The sequence below is a fragment of the Papio anubis genome, chromosome 2 (genome assembly GCF_008728515.1).
Source record: "Papio anubis isolate 15944 chromosome 2, Panubis1.0, whole genome shotgun sequence".
In the NCBI taxonomy this organism is placed as follows: Eukaryota; Metazoa; Chordata; class Mammalia; order Primates; family Cercopithecidae; genus Papio; species Papio anubis.
Window position 1 is genome coordinate 137,439,683 of NC_044977.1, and position 20,916 is coordinate 137,460,598.

Here is a 20,916-nt window from a genome sequence, read left to right on the forward strand (position 1 = left end):
AAAAATTAAAATTTATTTTCCCATTTTTCTTTATTCATTAATTGAATGAACATTTATTAAGTGCCTACTATATATCAGACCTGTATCAGGCACTGTGAATACAGCAATGAACAATCATCTACTCTATTCATGGTATATTAGCTTTACCTAAAATCTCACTCATCATACTGGTGCAGAAGACTTGAGGTATAGAGGCCTGAACAAAGGAGTCCTGAGAGAAGTAGAAGACAGAGAATTCTAGATGCAACCCATGTATGTTCTTGTCTAAGCCATTTAAGTACAAGAAGGTAGAAAACAGGATGAGTTGTACCTCTTGTTCTAATCATGTCTATTCCTAAAATATACAAGCACCATATTTCCTTGAACAAAAACATCTGATGATTAGTTCTGACAAATACAAACAAATGTAACAAGAGAGGATTTTATAAAATTGAAACTGTCAGATAAAACACAGGCTATTTGATTAAAGTACTTGGCAATCAGTGATGAAAGCTCATGGTTTCCTTTTAAAACCTTCCAAGTGCTTTTCAATGTAGGTTTCATCAGCCACTGTCCCAGTATGGGCCCCTGGTAGTAAAGAATCTGTATGTTCATCTTTACATTGATTCCACTGCAGTAGCCTGTTTGCTTATCTTTTATTCCCTGCTCTTTCAGGGATCAATGAGCTTTTCAGTTCTTATCCTACCTGATATCTAAGCAGCATCTGACACTGTTCTACTCTGTCCTTGACTTTTATGACGTAACACATTCCTAACAATCCTCCTACCTCTTTGGCTCACTTTTTCTCAGCCTCCTTTATTGTCTCCTTTATCTCTGCCCATTCTTTAAATGTCCATGTTCCTTAGTACCCTCTTCTCGTTTCACACAAACTCCTGATTCAATTTTATTTCAAATATATACCCAAATATTTACTGAAATATATATTCCAGAAAAAGTATCTCCTGAGCCCCATGTCCCAAGCCCAGTCTCCTGCTACTGAATTTCTAAAATTGGACATTCAATTTCACCACAATTTTAGCTTTACAACACTGAATGTATTATCTTCTCCTGAACCCATTATCCCATCCTCCCAAACTTGCTTCTCTTCTGTGTTTCCTGTCTCTGAAAATAATACCCATCATCATTCAGTTGCCCAAGCCAGATACTTGGTCTACATTCTTAACTCCTCTTCCTCTGCCCCAACTCACATCAAAGCAGTGACCAAATCCTAAACCTAGATATGTCTTGATATACCAATATCTCACTATAGCCACTATTTCTCATCCATCCTCATCACCATTCTCTCTCCATGACCTCCATAGTGGTCCTCTGGCCTCTAGGTTTGAACCCCTTGCTCTGGTTTGAAAATAATGGTGTCCCCTTCAAAACTCATGTTGAAACTTAATCCCCAATACAACAACAGTAGTAACCTTTGGAAGGTGAATAAATCATGAAGGCTCTGCCCTTATGCAACTTTATAAAAGAACTCAGAGTTGAAAGGAGTGCCCTCTTGCCATTCCCTCCCTTCGGCCACGTAAGAAGATATTATTCACCCCACCGGAGGATGTAGCAACAAGGTGCCATCTTGGAAGTGTAACGCCAAAGGTTCTTGCCTTAGCGGCAGCCCGCAGTGAAAGGAAGACATGGATCGGACCAAGAGAAAAAAAGCTGTAGATTTTATTGAGCAGAGTGACAGTACAAAGCTTCCACAGCGTGGAAGGGGTCCCAAGCCGGTAGCCAGTGTTAGATTTTTCAATTACCTTTTAAACTCTTTAAGGCGGGAAATACTTGCATGTGGCAGGAAGATGTTACCAGAGGAGAAACAAAGACAATTAACATATCTCAGATCTTGAGGAGAACCGGAATTGTAACTTAAGTTTTATTTACTTTATAACCTTGCAGGGGCATGGCAAAGGAGACAGGATCTCACAGGACTTTACAAACTGTGTTTACAAGGAATTGGAATTGAGAGCATAGATAAGGTCTGCTGATCACAGAAAAATGGACTTTTAACATTTCTTTTAGTATCAGGGGAGGGGGAAGGGAGAGAGGGAGAGAGGACACAGGGAAGCTTACAACAAAATGTTCACTGTTTATAGCTTTCTTGGGGAAGAAAACAGAGGCACAAATTCTGATGTTAGGAATATTTTCAGCATATATCTTCAATATTATTCATCCAGGACCAAAGTAAGTCCTGATGCAGGAAAGGAGTGAGTTTCACAGCTTTCTGAGCCCCTACTCCACCCAGGAAGCCCAGCTGGAACTTCTCTCAGAAGCCTAGTGTAACCTCCAGCAGACACCAATCCTGCCAGAGCCTTGATCTTGAAATTTCTAGCCTCCAGAACAGTGAGCAATACATTTCTGTTCTTTATCCAGTCTCAGGTATTTATTTTATTAAAGCAACACAAATGAACTAAGATGAAAATTTGACAATAAAACCAAGGTATGTAAAATATTTAAAGAGGTTTATTCTGAGCCAATATGAGTGACCATGTCCTAGAGAACAGTTTCAAGAAATCCTGAGAAATTGTACCCAAGGTGGTGAAGTTACAGTTCGGTTTTACAGATTTTAGAGAGACAGAAGTCACAGACAAAGATATAAATCAATACATGTAAGGTATTGATTTGGTTTGGCCCAGAAAGGCAGGACATCTCAGTGCCAGGGCTTACAGGTCATAGGTAGATTCAAAGATTTTCTGACTGGCAATTGGTTGAAAGGAGTAAAACTTTGTCTGAAGACTTGAAGTCAGTAGAAAGACATTCTCGAGTTAAGGTAAGGGGAGTTGTGGAGACCAAAGTTCTTGTTATTCGGATGAAGCCTTATAGGTAACAGACATCAGATAGAACAGACGTAAATGTCTCTTTTGGACCTTAAAAGGTGTCAGACTCTTAGTTAATCTTTCCTAAATCAGGGAAAGGCCTAGCTGCATTAATGGAGATTGTCTGCTGGTGCAAATTTCCCCCACCAAAGGCAACTTTGCAGGGCCATTTTAAATTATGTCACAGAAATGTATTTTCGAGTAAAGTATTCTGATTTCCTTCAGGGTCTGCTATCTGTCATGTAATGCTGTACCAGGAATTTAATATCTTATTGCCTCAAAGAGATCAGGCTTATGATCTCTATTTTAATGTCAATGCTGGTCAGTTGTTCCTAAACTCCAACAGGAAGAGAGTATAACAAGGAGTGCCTGACCTCCTTTTTTGTCATGGCTGAGAATTTAGTTTTTAAGATTTCTCTGGGGGTCTCTTTGGACCAAAGAGGGTCCAGTCATTTGGTTGAGGGCTAGGATTTTATTTTTGGCTTACAAGTTGGTACCATAAGTAAGGTATTGTTATAACAAATACCTGAAAATATGGAAACAGCTTTGGAACTAGATAATGGGTAGAGGCTTGACCAGCTTTTAAGTGCATGCTAGAAAAAGCCTAGATTGCTGTGAATGGAGCATTAAGGGCAATTCTGGTGAGGGCTCAGAAGAGAAAAGCAGTATAAAAGCTTCAGTGTTAGATATTATCTAAGTGGTCATGAACAGACTGTGGGTAGAAATGTGGAGAGAAAAGAGCATTTTGAAGACATCTTAGATGGAAATAAGGCATATCTTATTGGAAACTGAAGGAAAGGTCATCTTTGTTACAAAGTGGCAAAAAACTGGCTGAATTATGTTCATGTCCTAATCCTTTGTGGAAGGCAAAATTTAAGGGCCATGAACTAAGACATTTGGTGTAAGAAATCTCTAGACAAAGTGCTCAGGGTGGTGCATGGTTTTTCTTAACCACTTATAGTAAAGTGTGAGAAGAGAAAAAATAGCTCAAGATCGAATTTACAATCAAAACTAGAGCAGAAGGTAAAGATCTGGAAAACTTTCAACTTGGTTATATAAAGAACCAAAGTATGGTTAAAGAGGGAAAACTGAGGGTGTGGCCAAGCTACTCATTGATAAAGAGATTAGTATGAATAGAGGGAAGCCAGATGCTGTTGATCAAAACAATGGAAGAATCATTCTGAAGGCATTTTGGAGATCTTTGAGACTGCCACTCCCATCATAGGCCAAGAATGACAGAGCCTTGAAGGCAGAAGTTTCAAAGGAGGGGCCCAGGGCACCTGTGGAAACTTGGGGCTTGCTGCCCAGGGCCACCTCAAGTCTCTCCTCCCCCATACTCTAGTGAACTGCTCCCAACTGTGGGGTTAAAAGGTATCAACATTCATCATTGAAGTGCTGCTAAGATTGCAAGCATGCAAAGTACACAAGTTGTGGAGGCTTTGCTACCTCTACCTAGATTTCAAAGGATGACTCAGAGAGTCTCAGGAGGCCAGGCAAAGAAATGCCGCAGGAGCAGGGTGGCTGCAGAGTCTCCAGTAGAGCAATGCCTAGCAGAGTCATGGGGTGGGGCCACTGCAAAAAGTCCCCACCAGGGCAATGCCTAGCAGATCTGTGAAGATGGGGTCACCACAGAGTCTCTACTCAGGCAATGTCTCATGAAGCTGTGGGAGTAAGGCTGTCCTGAAACTGCAGAACTCTAGAACTGCCAGAGTGCAATCCCAGCTTGCAGGCACCTGACTCCAACTTGTGAGAACTGCTACATGAGCAGCACCCAGCAAAGTCATGGGGGTGGGATCCAACAGGGCCTTTGGAGCCCAACTTTAGTCTCAGTATGTCTATAAGACAGGAGATAGAGCTGAAGAAGATTATTCTCAAGCCTTGATATTCAATGTTGTTTTCCCTTTTTGGTGTTGGACTTACTTGAAACGTATTACTTCTTTCTTCTTGCCTATTTCTCCCTTTTGAGATGAAAATGTCTGTGTCAGGCCTATCCTACCATTGTATTTGGGAAATAGATAATTTGTTTGATTTCACAGGCTCATAGCTAAAGAGTAATTTGCCTGAGATGACTCATACCTTGAGGCTCACTCATATCTGATTTACATGATATTTAGATAAGACTTTGGACTTAGACTTTAAAGTTGATTCTGAAACAAGTTAAGACTTTTGGGGGCTATTGGGATGGAATGATGTATTTTGTATGTGAGAAAAACATGAATTTTGAGGATCCAAGAGTGGAATGCTATGGTTTAAATCAGATGTCTTCTCCAAAACTCATGTTGTAACTTAATGCCCAATGCAATAGTATTAAGAAGTATGATTTGTGAAAGGTGATTAGACCTGTGGATTCTGCCCTCATGAATGGGACTGTTGCAGCTTTTTTACTCCCATAGTTCAGCAAGCAGGAGGGAGTGGCACCAGTGGCTTCACCTCTTCACTCCCATACCTTGGTGAGTAGGAGGGAGTTTTGTGCCCAGCAGCTTCACTTCTTCTCTCCCATTGTTCATGAGAAGGAGAGAGAGTTATAGATTTTTTATTCCCACTGCCCACCGCTCAGCATGGTTTCCATTCCTGCATTTCAGTGAATTCCAGGTTCTTGTCCCACAACCAAGAGGAATAAGGTACATGAACACTGGAGAGTGAGTAAGGCAGAGTAGACCTTTATTGAGCCACAGAAAGAAAGCTCTCAGTGGGAGGGAGACCCAAAAGTGGGTTGCTGTCTGTGAGGCTGAGTCTGGGGTTTTTATGGGCTTACAATAGGGGAATGCATGCTGATTTGTCCATGAGTGGTCTTGGAAAAACTACCTTTGGATTGAAAAGGCATCATTCAGAAGGAACCAATCGAGATAGTGGGCAAGACAGGGATAGAAGTTCCCACTCCTGTCATGGACTCTATCCAGAACTGGCAGTTTGGTTTTCAGGTTTTAGACTGTCCTTGGCTTGAAGGTTGGGTTACAATGGGGATTGTCCCTGTCTGCCTAAGGAATTTGTCTGTCTCCAGTCACTATCAGGATTAGCACCCTTATAAATGGGCTCAAGGTTGAAGAGAGCACCCTCTTGCCTGTCACTTTTGCTATGAAAGGACACAGTGTTTGTCCCTCGGGAGGCTGCAGCAATGGGGCAGTATCTTGGAAGCAGAGAGCACCCCTCACCAGACACTAATGCTAGAACCTTGATCTTGAACTTCCTAGCCTCCAGAACCAGGAGACCAATTATTCAAGACTGAATAGTTTGTAAATTATTCAGTTTGTAGTATTTTGTTACAGCAGCAAAAGTGGTCTAAGATAACCCTCTGATCTACACATCACAGCCCAGAATAAATTTGCAAAAATATAATTTTTCTCCTGTCAACTTTGTGCTTAGAACACTTTGGTAGTTCCTTTCCCCTTAAGGACAAGGTTGAAACTCCTTAATGTGGCTTAAGTGATTGACTCCTGTGGTTTCATCTCTCCTCAACCTCCCCTTGAACCATTTGCTTCAGTTTCCAACCTATTAATTTTATTTCCTTGAATATGTCATGCTCTTTCTTTCTACAAGACCTTTGCACCCTCTACCCAAATTCTTCTTAGAGGATTCTTCAAAGAATATCTGCTAATGTGTATTATCAAGTGATCTCACATGTAATCTTTTCCCAGTGGAATATCTCTAAATAGCCCTGATATTTCTGCACTGAATCCTTAATACTGACCATTGATACATGGGTGGATCCAGGTTATATAGGACTTGAATAGTGTTTGTTTGGGAAAGACAACTGTAAGAAAAAGTATGCAAATCATGAATACAAAATTAGATAAAAAAATGAATATTTATTTACAATAAAAACAATAATAAGTGCATTGGTGCATTGGAGATTCAGACACATTTTGTCTGAGATCTCTTTAGGCCATTTCCCAGATACAGTTACAAAAAATGCATTCTGATTGCAACCTGGCTTCCAGTCTTCACTCAGGGCACTGCCACTTTCAACAATAATCAGCATTCAGAATTGCCCATGCATGTGATTGGTTGTGGAACTTAAACTTCTTTAGCTTCATGATAAATGTTTCTTTCCCCTGAAGTTCTGATATTTTAATAGTTTTTAAGTGTTTCAGCTAACACAAATGCTTATTGGCTTCTTTAGTTGTAATTCTGACTAAAACTTGGGAAACAGGAGAATATGGAAATCTAGCAAGATATTTCTCCATGTCCTTTTTTGGGCTGTCAGTAAATTAACCAAGGAAGTGCTTGCTTCCATGTGACATCACAGCTCTGTCATCATTTTTTAGGATATTCTAAGTCAAGTGGTTCTCAAATCTGGCTATATATGAAAATCATCTGGAGAACTCTTCACAAATATAAACTTTGGCTTCCAATTCTAAAATACTAAGTCAAAACCTCTCAAAGTAGAGACTATAAATGTATCTTTCTAATAAGCTCTGCTTGTATTTGTATGTGGTCAGTTCAGCACCAATCTAAGACTGGCATTTGGAAACAACATGTCTAAAGAATAAAGATTAGAGGTCTGGATCCTGGAAGAACAAATAGGCTCAATCAGTGCATTTAATGTTCCTCGAATACTTTTATAATAAAGGGAATTATTGGTTCTAAGAAGCTGGATACCCAGATTCCTAGACTTCCACATTAGGAAGGCCAATTTATTCTGAAACCCTAACAAGTTTTGGTAGAGAAAAGAAAAAAAGCACCCTGTACTGGTCCAAAAGTTTTGAAAACAAAAGCTTTGGAGCATTACAAATTTTCACCCTATAAAATTAAAATATACATTAGTGCATATGATTGTCCTATCCATTATATGCACAGTGAATGTGAATTAAAACCAAAACTGAGAAAAATTTTAAATTCAAACATCTTAGTAATTCCATCAATTGAAAAAGCACTATCAATCAGGTTACAAAGAAACATGTAGATTTTATTAGGACGCATACTTTTCTGTATTCCTGATGTTGTTAAAATGCGTATGCTATTCTCTCCCCAGGAATAAGAAGACTAGTTGAATATGCCATTTTCACTTTCACAGAACTCATTTCCTCTGAAGGCAAGTGTCTAATTTCTGAAAAGTGTGCATATGAGTGATGTTCTATGTATAACTTCATCATTAGCTTTCTTTTTATTTGAGATTCAATAATACCACTAGAATTTTCAGTTAATTTTTTCTAAAGAATCTTTGTAATAATGTATTTTAAAAAGAATTGCTTTAGTATCTTCTGTGTGGGATGGGAAGATTTTGGAGACTTTGTCTTCTAAATCAGTTTTAGAAAAGAATTTTCCACATACTATATTCTGTTGCTATGTAAGTAGTGGGGAGAAAGAATAAAAGTGGAAGAAAGAACAGAGCAGTCTTTTCATACTCCTTTAAGTTTAAGACTTGAAATTTTACTTTGTATTTTCTTCAAAAGAGAAATTAGTTGTGTTCAGTTTTGTCTTAAGAATAATTACTTTATTGTTTTTAATAAAAATAGCATTTGCTCATTATTTGTAAAATTCAAGCAGTACATAAAAGTACCAAGAAGAGAGAGGCTTCTAACCTAAAATTATACTACCCAGAAATTACCATAGGTCTCTATGCACATACGCAGAGAGAATAATGAATGGATGTTTGGGTGGACAGATGGATAATTATTTTGTATCTCCAGTCCCTGGAGTAGAATCTGCCTCATATTAAGTACTCAATAAAAATACAGTGAATGAATAAATCGAATTGTCTGTCTATTTTTTTTCTAGTGCCATACTGCCCAGATTGGAATTCCAGTTCTACCACTTATTGGCTGTTTGACCTTGAAAAAGATACTTAACATCTGTACATCTCAATTTTCTCATCTGTAAAATGGGGATAACCATAATACACACCTTCATCAAGGACATTCTTAAGTGAAATTGTTGGTTTATTTTTTACTCTATGTGTGCGGTGATTAGATATACAGTGGCTACCAAGAAAATGTGGTGCCACTGCTTTGATTCTTGTTAAACTGCCAGCAGTTTTATCCACCATTGCTTTAGTACCTTTAGAAAAAATGTTAACATGGTGAAAATGACAAATAAAACCTTAATATAGTCATTAAAATAGTTTTGGCCATACAGACCCCCTGAAACTGTTTGTAAGATGGGTTTTGATCACAGATCCCCTGAAACTGCTTGCAGACTTCATTTTGAGAATCATTACTTTAAACCATCTCTTGGCAAAATGGAATCCATTCATAGCCAGAATTCTCAGGTTTTTTTCAACTCATCTTCTTTCTGGGCAACTGCTTACAGAAGTGGATGAATGTTTTGTTTCTGTTTGGTGGCCACCACTCTTAGAAGTTTTTGCATGAGACTGGACCCTTTCCTTATTTGGTTGCTGCTAGTGAATCTATGACTGTTCTCTTTCTTCATTTTACTGGATAAGAGAGATTCTGTGATTGGACTACCTTCCACCACTTTCATCCATAAATATTTCTGGGTTTTTGAATTAATTAAAATCTTCATATTTTTCTTCACTATTTTAGTTAGGTTTTTCTCTTCCGTTGGTTAGGAATTTCTATCTATTAAGGTTTAGTCCAAGGAGCAAAAACACTATGGGTGTTGTGGGATAAGATATTTCATTTAGAATTGTGGAGACAGCTGGAGAAGAAGAGGACTTGAAGAGAAGTTTGAGGATCAGAGACAGAGTTACCACTCAGTCCCCTTGAGAAACCGAGGATGTCTAGCCAACAAAGTAGGACCACAAAGGGGAAATCTGTGGAGAGGTCTATGAAAAGCTGTTGCCTCTGAATAACCACGACCTCTGTGTGCCCATAGCCAAGCATCTGGGATGGATCAGAGGCTCTGTTGGTCAACAATAACAGTAGTCAAGAAAAGCTAGATGTGGAGCAGAAAGGCGTGATGACAAGCTGGCCCCTGTCTGGTACCCTTCTTCTGTCTGTCTCTGATTCTGCCTATGAGAAGATTTTCAAATGGTTATGGCCATTGCTTTTTACACTTTCTAAATAGCATGTAACTTCCTTTCCTGGACGACTTCAATCTGGAGAGATACAAGAAAGAGACTTAGGGAAAATGTAATTAATTCCCAGCTTAGCTTCACTGACAAGAATACAAACTACCAGAGTATAATATGCCAGATGTTATGTTTTTAAGGCATAAATATTAAACTTATCAAATTATTTTCTAGATAAGAAGTATCACAGAATTTTCTAAAGAATGTCCCTTATTTTGCATGAAAAAAAACTGAGAAGAAAATTCCATTGATTTGAATAATGCTATCCATGTAGGCTCTATGGAGTTAAATGATTTCTTTCACAAGAGTTAAAATTACTAACATTATCGTCATGTAGAAGTCATCCTTAATTTTTTATAACCTAAGGCACTTCTTGGTCCATGTTCTTTAGATATATTTCAATAGCAAAATGAAGCAGTAATGTATTCCTTCTATCACCAGAAAAGAGTTAACACTGCATTATATATACAAACATGCACACGCAAATATATAAGACATGTACATATCTGTATATATCCATATCTACAGGATATTACCTGGTCTCTTACCTGTATTCAAGCTTAATAACTGTTTCCTATTGAAAGAGGATATAAATTAGAAGTATATGCGCTTCATTAAATCATCCTTATAGGTTTCGTTCTAGTTCACAAAGGTCTATGAAACACATAAACATTGGTTTATAATCTGCTTTCTTTTCTTTCTTGTTATATCTTCCCACCTCAGACATTTTCATTACAGGCTGTGTAGTGGCTTAGATTTCATATGTTTTGGAAGGATACAAATATTCCCTCAACAACAATGCTTTATTGATAAATAAAGTTTCTTTTGAAGTGTCTTGGATCCACAATTTCTTTGGGGAAGTTTTTAAAGAAGGTTTTGTGATTTTAATTTTTTTCAGAAGAGATTTTATACTTAGATATTTTTCAAGGAAAAAAGTGCTTTCATTGAGGTTACTTTGCCAAAATAGTCACAGAATTTTGGAATAGGAAGAGATAAGAGATACATTGGGGTTTATTTAGCCCAATTCTTTATAGATAATGAAACAAAGATCTTTAATGAATACACTCCTTGTTTATACAGGGTCATACAGCTATTTAGTGGCAGAACAAGTGCTGTCTTTCATGGTCTCCTGAATGTCAGTAAAATGCTTTTTTTTTTTTTTTTTTTTGAGACAAAGTCTTGCTCTGTCACCCAGGCTGGAGTGCAGTGGTGCTCACTGCAACCTCAGCCTCCAGGGTTCAAACTATTCTCGTGCCTCAGCCTCCCAAATTGCTGGGATTAGAAGCATATACCACCATACCCAGCTAATTTTTTTGTAATTTTTGTAGAGATGAGGTTTCTCCATATTGGCCAGGCTGGTTTCGAACTCCTGGCCTTAAGTGATCTGCCTGCCTCAACCTCCCAAAGTGCTGAGATTGGAGACATGAGGTACCTTGCTTAGCCAAAATGCTCTTTTCTTAAGAATACTTCATTGAGGAATATGTTACATAGCCTTTGATATAGTTTGATTATGTGTCCCCACCCAAATCTCACCTTGAATTATAATCCCCATGTGTGAAGGGAGGGACCAGGTGGAGGTAATTGAATCATGGGGGTGGATTCCCCCATGTTGTTCTTATGATAATGAGTGAGTTCCCACAAGATCTAATAATTTTATAAGCATCTGGCATTTCCCTTGCTCTCACTCATTTCTCTTGCCTGTTGCCATGTAAGATGTTGCCTGTTTCACCTTCTGTCATGATTGTAAGTTTCCTGAGGCCTCCCCAGCCATGCAGAACTGTGAGTCAATTAAATCTCTTTTCTTTATAAATTACCCAGTCTCAAGTATGTCTTCATAGCAGTCTGAAAATGGACTAACACAGCCCATAAGTCATCCACTTCAAGGGAATAAGTCAATGATTTCTAGTAAGTTTACCAACTTGTACAAACATCACTATAAATCAGTTTTAAAACCTTTTCATCACACCAGTAAGGTCCCAAGTGCCCATTTGCTCTTATTCCCTGTCACTAGCTTCCTCTGCCCTAGGACACTGCCTAGTGTATTTGCCTCTGTAAATTTGCTTTTTAGTTTGATGCTCTTTGTACCACAATATGATGTTTGATAAAAGTATTCTTGCCTTCTCCACTTATATGAATATCATCAATGTAAACTTTAACACCTTTTCTGGAGTATAGCAATCTTACAAAAACATTGTATTTATCCTTTTAAACGGTCTTACAAAGGAAAATATATCATTCCTGACCTAATTCTGGTTAATTACGTATGAGAAATTTTTTTCTTGCAAATATTTTTGTGCGGTATTTCTAACATCCAGTCAAATGAGTGCTTATCATTAAAATATAAAAAATTATTTCATTTCTTAGGATTCATTTATTCTTGATGAAATTTTATTTTCTTGTAAACTGGAATCAGTGTATGCTTACTTTCAAGCTAGTTTATCCTCTTTTATTTTGTTAGAAAAACAGAAATAATGGATAAAATATGGAAATAAATTTGGATACACATCATATCTGATTTGAAATGCCATTTTAGGAGATAAAACTAGAGATTTCATTTCTATTAGAACTGAGAATGGAGAACCCTGTCTAATAATTTAAAGAGCAACAACACACTTAAATCCAAAATTCCCTAAGGACTTTTTGTAGCCTGTGATGATTGTACACACGGATTCACACAGGGCTAAAAAGTATGAATTCAAAATACGAGAATACAAATTCCCATAATAAGAAATAAAGTGGAGAGGCATTGTGTCTCACACCTGTAATTCCAGCACTTTGGGAGCCCAAGGCAGGCAGATCACAAGGTCAGTAGTGAGATCAGCCTGACCAGTGTGCTGAAACCCCGTCTCTACTAAAAACACAAAAATTAGCTCGGCCTGGTGGCACACACCTGTAATCCCAGCTACACAGGAGGCTGAGGCAGGAGAACCGCCTGAACCCAGGAGGCAGAGATTGCAGTGAGCCAAGATCACGCCACTGCCCTTGAGCCTGGGTGACAGAGTAAGACTCCATCTCAAAATAAATAAATAAATAGTAAATAAATAAAGTAACTTAAGTATTATGATATATTCATTTCAGAAGCTTATGTTTTGGCCATAAAATCAATGTAAAATGAGGTTTCATGCAGAAACTTGATCATTTTTCATCAGAATAGTTCATCATTTTCAATATCGGTACCATTTGAATAAAGCATTAGGCCCAGCTTCCTTCCACGCTGTTGCTGACTGCAGGTGGTTGTGGCCCCTGTGCCCAGAGGGAGGCAGTGGTGGCCAGTAATGCCTGGGAAACTCCTTGGGGGGACATTATGGAGCTGGAAATACCCTTGGAGGAGTCTGAGAGCCAGAAGAAGGAGAGGCAAAAGGCATTTATTGACCTTAATTTGTACCATACTCTTTGCTGAGCATCAAGGAACTTAAACTAAGTAAGAAATGGTCCCTGACCTCAAGGAGCCTGTAGAGGAGTTGTGGCATCTTTCCTCCTCCCACCCCCCTGCCCTCCAAAAATAAAAAGGGGGGCAAAGGGAAAAATTCCTGAAACACTCAGAGGATCACAAGATGCTGGAAAATGCACAGATAAAATTTTTACTGGAGACATTTGACCTGGAAAAAAGAAATCAGTTGAAGCGGCTAAGGTGGCAGTATTTGAAGGCTGACATTCAACAAAAGAATGAGGCTTATTTTGTATAGCCTTAGGAAGCGGAATCTACCCCTCTGACCTTATCACTAAGAGCTCTATGGATATCACAATTTCGGATAAGGGATTATAGACCCGTACTTCCCTTATAGGGTTGTTATGAAGATTTAAACAAGATAAACTGAAAACACATTACACAGTGCTGGAGTGACAGAAGGAAGTCAAGGCACCATTACGAACAAAACAAGAGAAAATGGTGTTACAGATGACCTGGATGTTCCCAAGGCCAAAAAAGAAAAAAAAAAAAAAACTAAAATGAAAGAAAAGCTAAATGGAGACACTGAAGAAGGATTTTATAGACTTTCAGATGAATTCTCTAAATCTCATAAGAAGAAAAGATCTACCAAATGGAAATATTGATGAATATGAAAAAAAAATCAAAGCGAATATCATCCTTAGATAGTTCTACTCATAAATCAAGTGATAATAAACTAGAGGAGACCTTAACACGTGAATAGGAAGAAGGAGCCTTCTCTTATTTCTGTATTTCTGAAGAGACTATAAAGTTTCTGAAAGGTCGAGGGGTAACATATCTCTTTCCTACTCAAGTTAAGACCTTGTCCTGTATATGAAGGAAAAGATTTAATAGCTCGAGCATGGACAGGAACAGGAAAGACTTTTTTTTTTTTTTTTTTTTTTTTTTGCCATCCCTTTGATTGAAAGACTCCAAAGAAATTAAGAAACAATTTTTAAAAAGCTGCTCACCGAAGGTACTTGTTTTGGCTCCAACTAGGGAACTGGCAAACCAAGTAGCCACAGACTTCAAAGATAAAACTAGGAAATTCAGCATGGCATGTTTTTATGGTGGAACACCATATCAAAGCCCAATTAATCATATGCAAAATGGTATTGACATCTTGGTTGGAACCCCTGGTCATATAAAGACCGTCTGCAGAGTGGCTGATTGGATCTTTCTAAACTGCACCATGTTGTGCTTGATGAAGTGGATCAAATGTTAGATTTAGGTTTTGATGAGCAAGTTGAATATATGATTCACGAATCCTACAAAACTGATTCTGAAGACAATCCTCAGACTTTACTTGTTTCTGCACCTTGCCCACAGTGGGTATACAAAGTTGCAAAAAAAATTACATGAAATCCAGATATGAACAGGTTGACCTTGTTGGAAAAATGACTCAAAAGGCTGCAACTACTGTGGAACACTTGGTCATTCAGTGTCATTGGTCTCAGAGGCCAGCAGTTACTGGAGATGTCCTTCAAGTCTACAGTGGGTCTGAAGGGAGGGCTATTATTTTCTGTGAGAACAAGAAGAATGTAACTGAAATGGCCATGAATCTACATATAAAACAGAATGCCCAGTGTTTACATGGGGACATTGCACAGTCACAAAGAGAAATTACACTAAAAGACTTCAGAGAAGATAGTTTTAAAGTTTTAGTGGCAACCAATGTGGCTGCCCATAGTTTGCACATTCCTGAAGTAGACCTGGTGATTCAACATTCTCCTCCTCAGGAAGTTGAGTCCTATATCCATCGCTCTGGATGCACAGGTAGAGCTGGACAGGGATTTGTATATGTTTTCATCAACCAAGAGAAAGAGGTCAACTAAGATATGTGGAACAAAAAGCAGCAATTACTTTTAAACGTGTAGGTGTTCCTTCTACAATGGATTTGGTTAAATCTAAAAGCATGGATATCATCAGGTTTCTGACTTCCGTTTCTTATGCTGCTGTTGATTTTTTCTGACCATCAGCTCAGGGACCGATAGAAGAGAAAGGAGTGCCGGGTGCGGTGGCTCACGCCTGTAATCCCAGCACTTTGGGAGGCCATGGTGGGCGGATCACGAGGTCAGGAGATCACGAGGTCAGGCTAACACGGTGAAACCCCGTCTCTACCAAAAATACAAAAAATTAGCCAGGCGTGGTGGCGGGCGCCTGTAGTCCCAGCTACTCGGGAGGCTGAGGCAGGAGAACGGCGTGAACCCGGGAGGTGGAGCTTGCACCGAGCCGAGATCGGGCCACTGCACTCCAGCCTGGGCGACAGAGCGAGGGTCAGTGGATGCATTGGCTACAACTTTAGCCCACATTTCTGGTGCATCAAGCTTTGAACCACGATCTTTGATCGCCCTTGAAGACCATGACTCTGGAAAGCCTAGAGGAAATACAGGATGTCACCTGTGCCTGGAAAGAATGCAGTGTCGGCCGGGCACGGTGGCTCAAGCCTGTAATCCCAGCACTTTGGGAGGCCGAGGCGGGTGGATCACAAGGTCAGGAGATCGAGACTATCCTGGCTAACATGGTGAAACCCCGTCTCTACTAAAAATACAAAAAACTAGCCGGGCGCGGTAGCGGGCGCCTGTAGTCCCAGCTACTTGGGAGGCTGAGGCGGGAGAATGGCGTGACCCCGGGGGGCGGAGCTTGCAGTGAGCCGAGATCGCGCCACTGCACTCCAGCCTGGGAGACACAGTGAGACTCCGTCTCAAAAAAAAAAAAAAAAAAAAGAATGCAGTGTCTCGGATTACCAGCATGTGTCTCCTGAAAGGAAATATAGGTGTTTGCTTTGATGTTTCTACAACTGAGTCAGAAAGGTTACAGGCAGAGTGGCATGATTCCAACTGGATACTCTCAGTGCCAGGCAAATTACCTGAAACTGAAGAATATTATGATGGAAACAACTCTAATCCCAGACAGAGGAGTGACTGGTCAAGTGGCTGGTCGGGCAGGTCAGGCGGGTCAGGTGGTCGATCTGGTGGCTGGTCAGGTAGACAGAGTCGACAAGGGAGTCACTCAGGAGGTTGAAAAGATGGTAGAAGACGAAGTGGGAATAGAAATCGATCAACAAGTGAGGGCCACAAATGGAGTTTTGATAGAGTATTTGATAGTTAATCTACCAATGTCAGCTTGCCTATTTCTGCCTAGTTATGTACATTATCCACCAAAAATTAGCCCGTGATAGTTGAGGTATGTGTCTGCTATTTTCAAAGAAGTTGGTCGTATTTTTTTAAAAAAAGTATTTCACAAGAATGGTTGTAAACAAATCTACTTATCCAGTTATACCTTTGAATTAAGAAACCTTTTATTGTCTCTTTTTAGAAAAAAAAAAATAGAATATTAGATAATTAAAGACATTTGAAAAGATAAGATTTTGTTTTTTATTTTATGCAGCTATAAAATTGGGTTTTGAGGTGTTTCTATTATACCTTCAACTGAAATTATCTCCTCTACTTCTCCAAATTCTGAACCCTATAAAATAACAAAATTTATTTATCCATTAAATTATTTGTCCCTATAATTTGAGGACTGTAAGAAGCCAGAGTGTCTGTCTTTTGCTATTCAGAGCATGGTTCCTACACCAGCAGCTTCAGCATCATTTGAAAACTTTTAGTAAGTGCAGAATCTTAGGTTCAACCATAGACCCCCTGAATCAAAATTTGCATTTGCACAAAACAAGTTTTTAATTTAATGAAATCCAATTTATCAAATATCCTTTTATGGATCATACTTTTTGTGTCAAGTCTAATAACTCCTTCCTAGCCTTAGATCTCAAAGATTTGCTCCTATATTTTTCAAATAAAAATTTTAGTTTTATATTTTACATTTAAGTTTACGATTCATTTTGAGGTAATTTTTTAATAAACCATGAAACAGTTGTAGCTTATTTTATTTTATTTTTTGCATGTGGATGACTAATTGCCCTACCACTGTTAGTTGAAAAGGCTAACTTTCCTCCATTGAATTGTTTTTGTACCTTTGTAAAAAGTCAGTTGGGTATATTGGAGTGAGTCTACATTTGGATTCTCTATTCTGTTCCATTTTTTTATGTCTCTATCCCTCTAGCAACAACACAATTTTGATTATTGTAGCTATATTGAAATTAGATATCCTGATTCCTCCCATTTTACAGTCAACTCTCCATATCTGTGGGTTCCTATATACGAATTCAGCCAACTTGGGATCAAAAATATTCAACTACAAAATTGTGCCTATACTAAACACATGCAGACCAGACATTTTTTCTTGTCAGTATTCCCTAAACAATACAGTAAACAGCTATTGACATAGCATTTACATGATATTAGGTATTATAAGTAATCTAGAGATGATTTCAAAGTATATGGGAGGAGGTGCACAGATTATATACAAATACTATGCCATTTTATATAACGGACTTGAGCATCTGAAGATTTTTGCTATCCACAGGAAGTCCTGGAACCAATCCCCCACAGATACTAAAGATCAACTGTATTTATTTTTTGAAATAATTTTGGTTATTCTGGTTCATGTACCTTTTCATTTTAATTTTAGAATGATGTTGTCTATAACTGCAAAAATATATTGCTAGGATTTTGACAGGAATTATATTAAATGTATAGATCAGTTTGTACAGAACAGATATCTTTACTGTCAAATCTTCCAGTCCATGAACACAATATGTCTCTTCATTTATTCAGATTGTCAATTAAAGTGTCAAGTAGTTTCCAGTATATTAGTCCTATACATGTTTCATAAGATTTGCACCTAAATATTTAACCTTTTTAGCAATTATAAATGGTACTGCATTTTCTATTCTAATATCCATGTGTTCATTGCTAGTACATAGAAGTACAGATGATTTTGTACATGTATCTTATATCCTGTGACCTTGCTTAGCTCAATCATTAGCTTAAGGATTTTTTGTCCATTCTTTGGGATTTTCTACATAAATCAATCATGTCATCCACAAGTTGCAACAGTTTCATTTCTTCCTTTCTGGTCTGTACAATTTTTGTTTCCTTTTCTTTTCTTTTTCTTTTTGAGACAGGGTTTCACTCTGTCACTGAGGCTGAGTACAGTGGCATGATTATGGCTCACTGCAGCCTCCAACCCCCATGCTCAAATGATCCTCCCACCTCAGCCTCCTCAGTAGCTGGGATTATAGTCACACACCACCATGCCTAGCTAAATGTTTTTATTTTTTGTACAGAGAGAGGTGGAGGCTACAGTGAGCTGGGAGCATAGCACTGCACTCAGCCTGGGTGACAGTGCAAAACCCTATCTCAAATAAGTAAATAAATAAATATTGACACAGCCTTAAATTTCTGAAAGAAACCCTGCTTGATTATTGTACTTAATTCTTTTTATAGATTGCTGAATTCTATTTGCTAATATTTGTTAAGGATGTTTGCATCTATATTCATGAGTGATACTAATCTATAGTTTTATTTTTTGTACTGTCTGTAGAGTTTTATTATTAGGATAAAACTAGGTTTATAAAATGAATCAAGAAGTATTCATTCATCTTACATTTTCTGTAAGAGATTGTGCAGAATTTATATTAATCCTTACTTAAATACTTACTAGATTTCTCCAGAGAAAATACATGAGCCCAGAGAGGTTTCTTTTTGAAGGTTTTTAAACTGCGAGTTTAATTATCTTAATGGTTACAGGGATATTCAAATTATCTATTTTGCATTAGGCACATTGTAGTAGTTTGTGTTTTTCAAGGAATCAATCTACTTCATGTAAGTTGTCAAATTTAAATGTGTAAAGGTGTTTGTAATACTCCCTTATGATACTTTCGATGGCTGCAGGGCCTGCAGTGATATCCTGTTTCATTCCTAATACCGGTAATCTGTGTCTTCTCTTTGTCACTGCTGCTAGACTTTTATTTTATTGATCTGTTAAAAAAAAAAAAAAAAAACTTTGTTTCATAAATTTCCTCTTTGTTTTTCTGTTTTCAATGTCATTGATTTCAGCTTTTATCTATTTCGTCCTTTATATTTGCTTTCAGTTTAGTTTGCCCTTCCTCTTCTAGATTATCAAGGTGGGAGGCTAGACTATTGGTTTAAGACTATCCCTCTTTTGTAATGCATGCATTTAGTGCTTTAAATTTCTCTTTCAGATCTTCCCTAGCACAAATTTCAATAGGTTGCATTTTCATTTTCTTTCACTTTTTTTTATTATTTCCCTCAAGACTCCCTTTTTAACTCTTAGATGATTTAGAAGTGTTTACTTTAGTTTCCAAGAGCTTAGAGATTGTCTTGCTATCTTCTGCTATTTATTTCTACCTTATTTCTGTTGTGGTCAGAGAACACACTGTTTAATTGTGTTTCTTTTAAATTCCTTAGGGTTTGTTTTATGACCTAGATATGGTCTATCTCAGTATATGGTTCATGGGCACTTGAAAATAATGTGTATTCTGTTGTTGTTGGATGGAGTGTCCTATAAATAAACATTTTCTATCCATAACATTTTCTACAAATGTTGATTAGATTTTATTGATTAATGGTGCTCTTCTACACTCTTGCTGATTTCTTTCTAGTTATCCTATGAATTGTTGAGAGAGAGGTATTGAAGTCTCCAACTTATTTGTAAATTTGACTATTTCTCCTTTCAGTTCTATCAGTTTTGCTTTACATATTTAACAGTTCTGTTGCTTGCTCTATACATATTTAGGATTGCTATGTCTTCTAAGTGGATTGATCACTTTATTATTATATAGTAATTTTCCCTGTCTCTGATAACTTTATTTGGTCAGAAGCCTATTTTATCTGGTATTATTATAACCACTCTCGTTTTTCCTTTGATTGATGTTTGCATGATAAATCTTCTTTTTTTACTTTCAGCCTGCTTATATTATTATATATGAAATGAATTTCTTATAGACAATATATAATTGATTTGTGTTTTTAATCCATTCTGCCAATGTCTGGCTTTTAATTGGTTTATTTAGACCATAAGAATAAACTCCTGCAGAGGAATCTGCTGTCTAATTCGGAGATAAAGATTGTAGAAATCATGTTTTATTATCTACCTCTTTCTAGTCTCAGCTATTGGCACTAGACACTAGGATTAGAAACCTTAAAAACATCTTAGATTCCTCTCTCTTACTCAGCTTCCAATAATAACTAACATTTATGGAGCACTCACTATGTATGAGGCACTCCCCTAATCATTTCACGTGCATTAACTCATTTAATTGTTATATTTTGCAAATGAGACAACTGAGGCTTAGAGAAGTAAGGATTATAGAGATAGTGACTCAGGTGTATGCGACTCCACAGCAGTACTTCCCCACGACCCTCCCCAGCCTCAATAGTTTTGCCTTTGCAATATTTCTATAGCCCATCCCACGTTTGCCATTTTTGCTACCTATGGAAGTTCAGATCTTGTTTTTTCTCTCCATGTATGATTTTAAAAACCTTCTATTGGCGCTCTCTTCCACCACACTCTCCTTTCTCCAATTCATCTTAGACCCTCAGTGGCATCATGGAAAGGATTTGGAATGTGAGCTGAATTTAGATCATAGTTAAAACTTTACCTTCCTGTATTACCTGGGCAAGTTAGTTAATCTCTTCATATTTAAATTTATTTGTCTGCAAAATGCAAATAATTTTACCACCCACGTGATAATATTATATATTTCACTCGTAGTAGATTTCACATGTAATATGATTTGGCAGTGTCCCCACCCAAATCTCATCTTGAACTGTAGTTCCCATAATCCCCACATGTCA

The 20,916-nt window shown here is 37.8% G+C and overlaps 1 protein-coding gene and 1 pseudogene across 1 annotated transcript in view; both read left to right on the top strand.

The window, feature by feature from the left end:
- Positions 1–20,916, top strand: part of GPR149 (G protein-coupled receptor 149) — an 87,761-nt gene that overhangs the window by 51,982 nt on the left and 14,863 nt on the right. The window lies entirely within an intron of this gene.
- Positions 12,721–18,247, top strand: LOC108584656 (annotated as a pseudogene).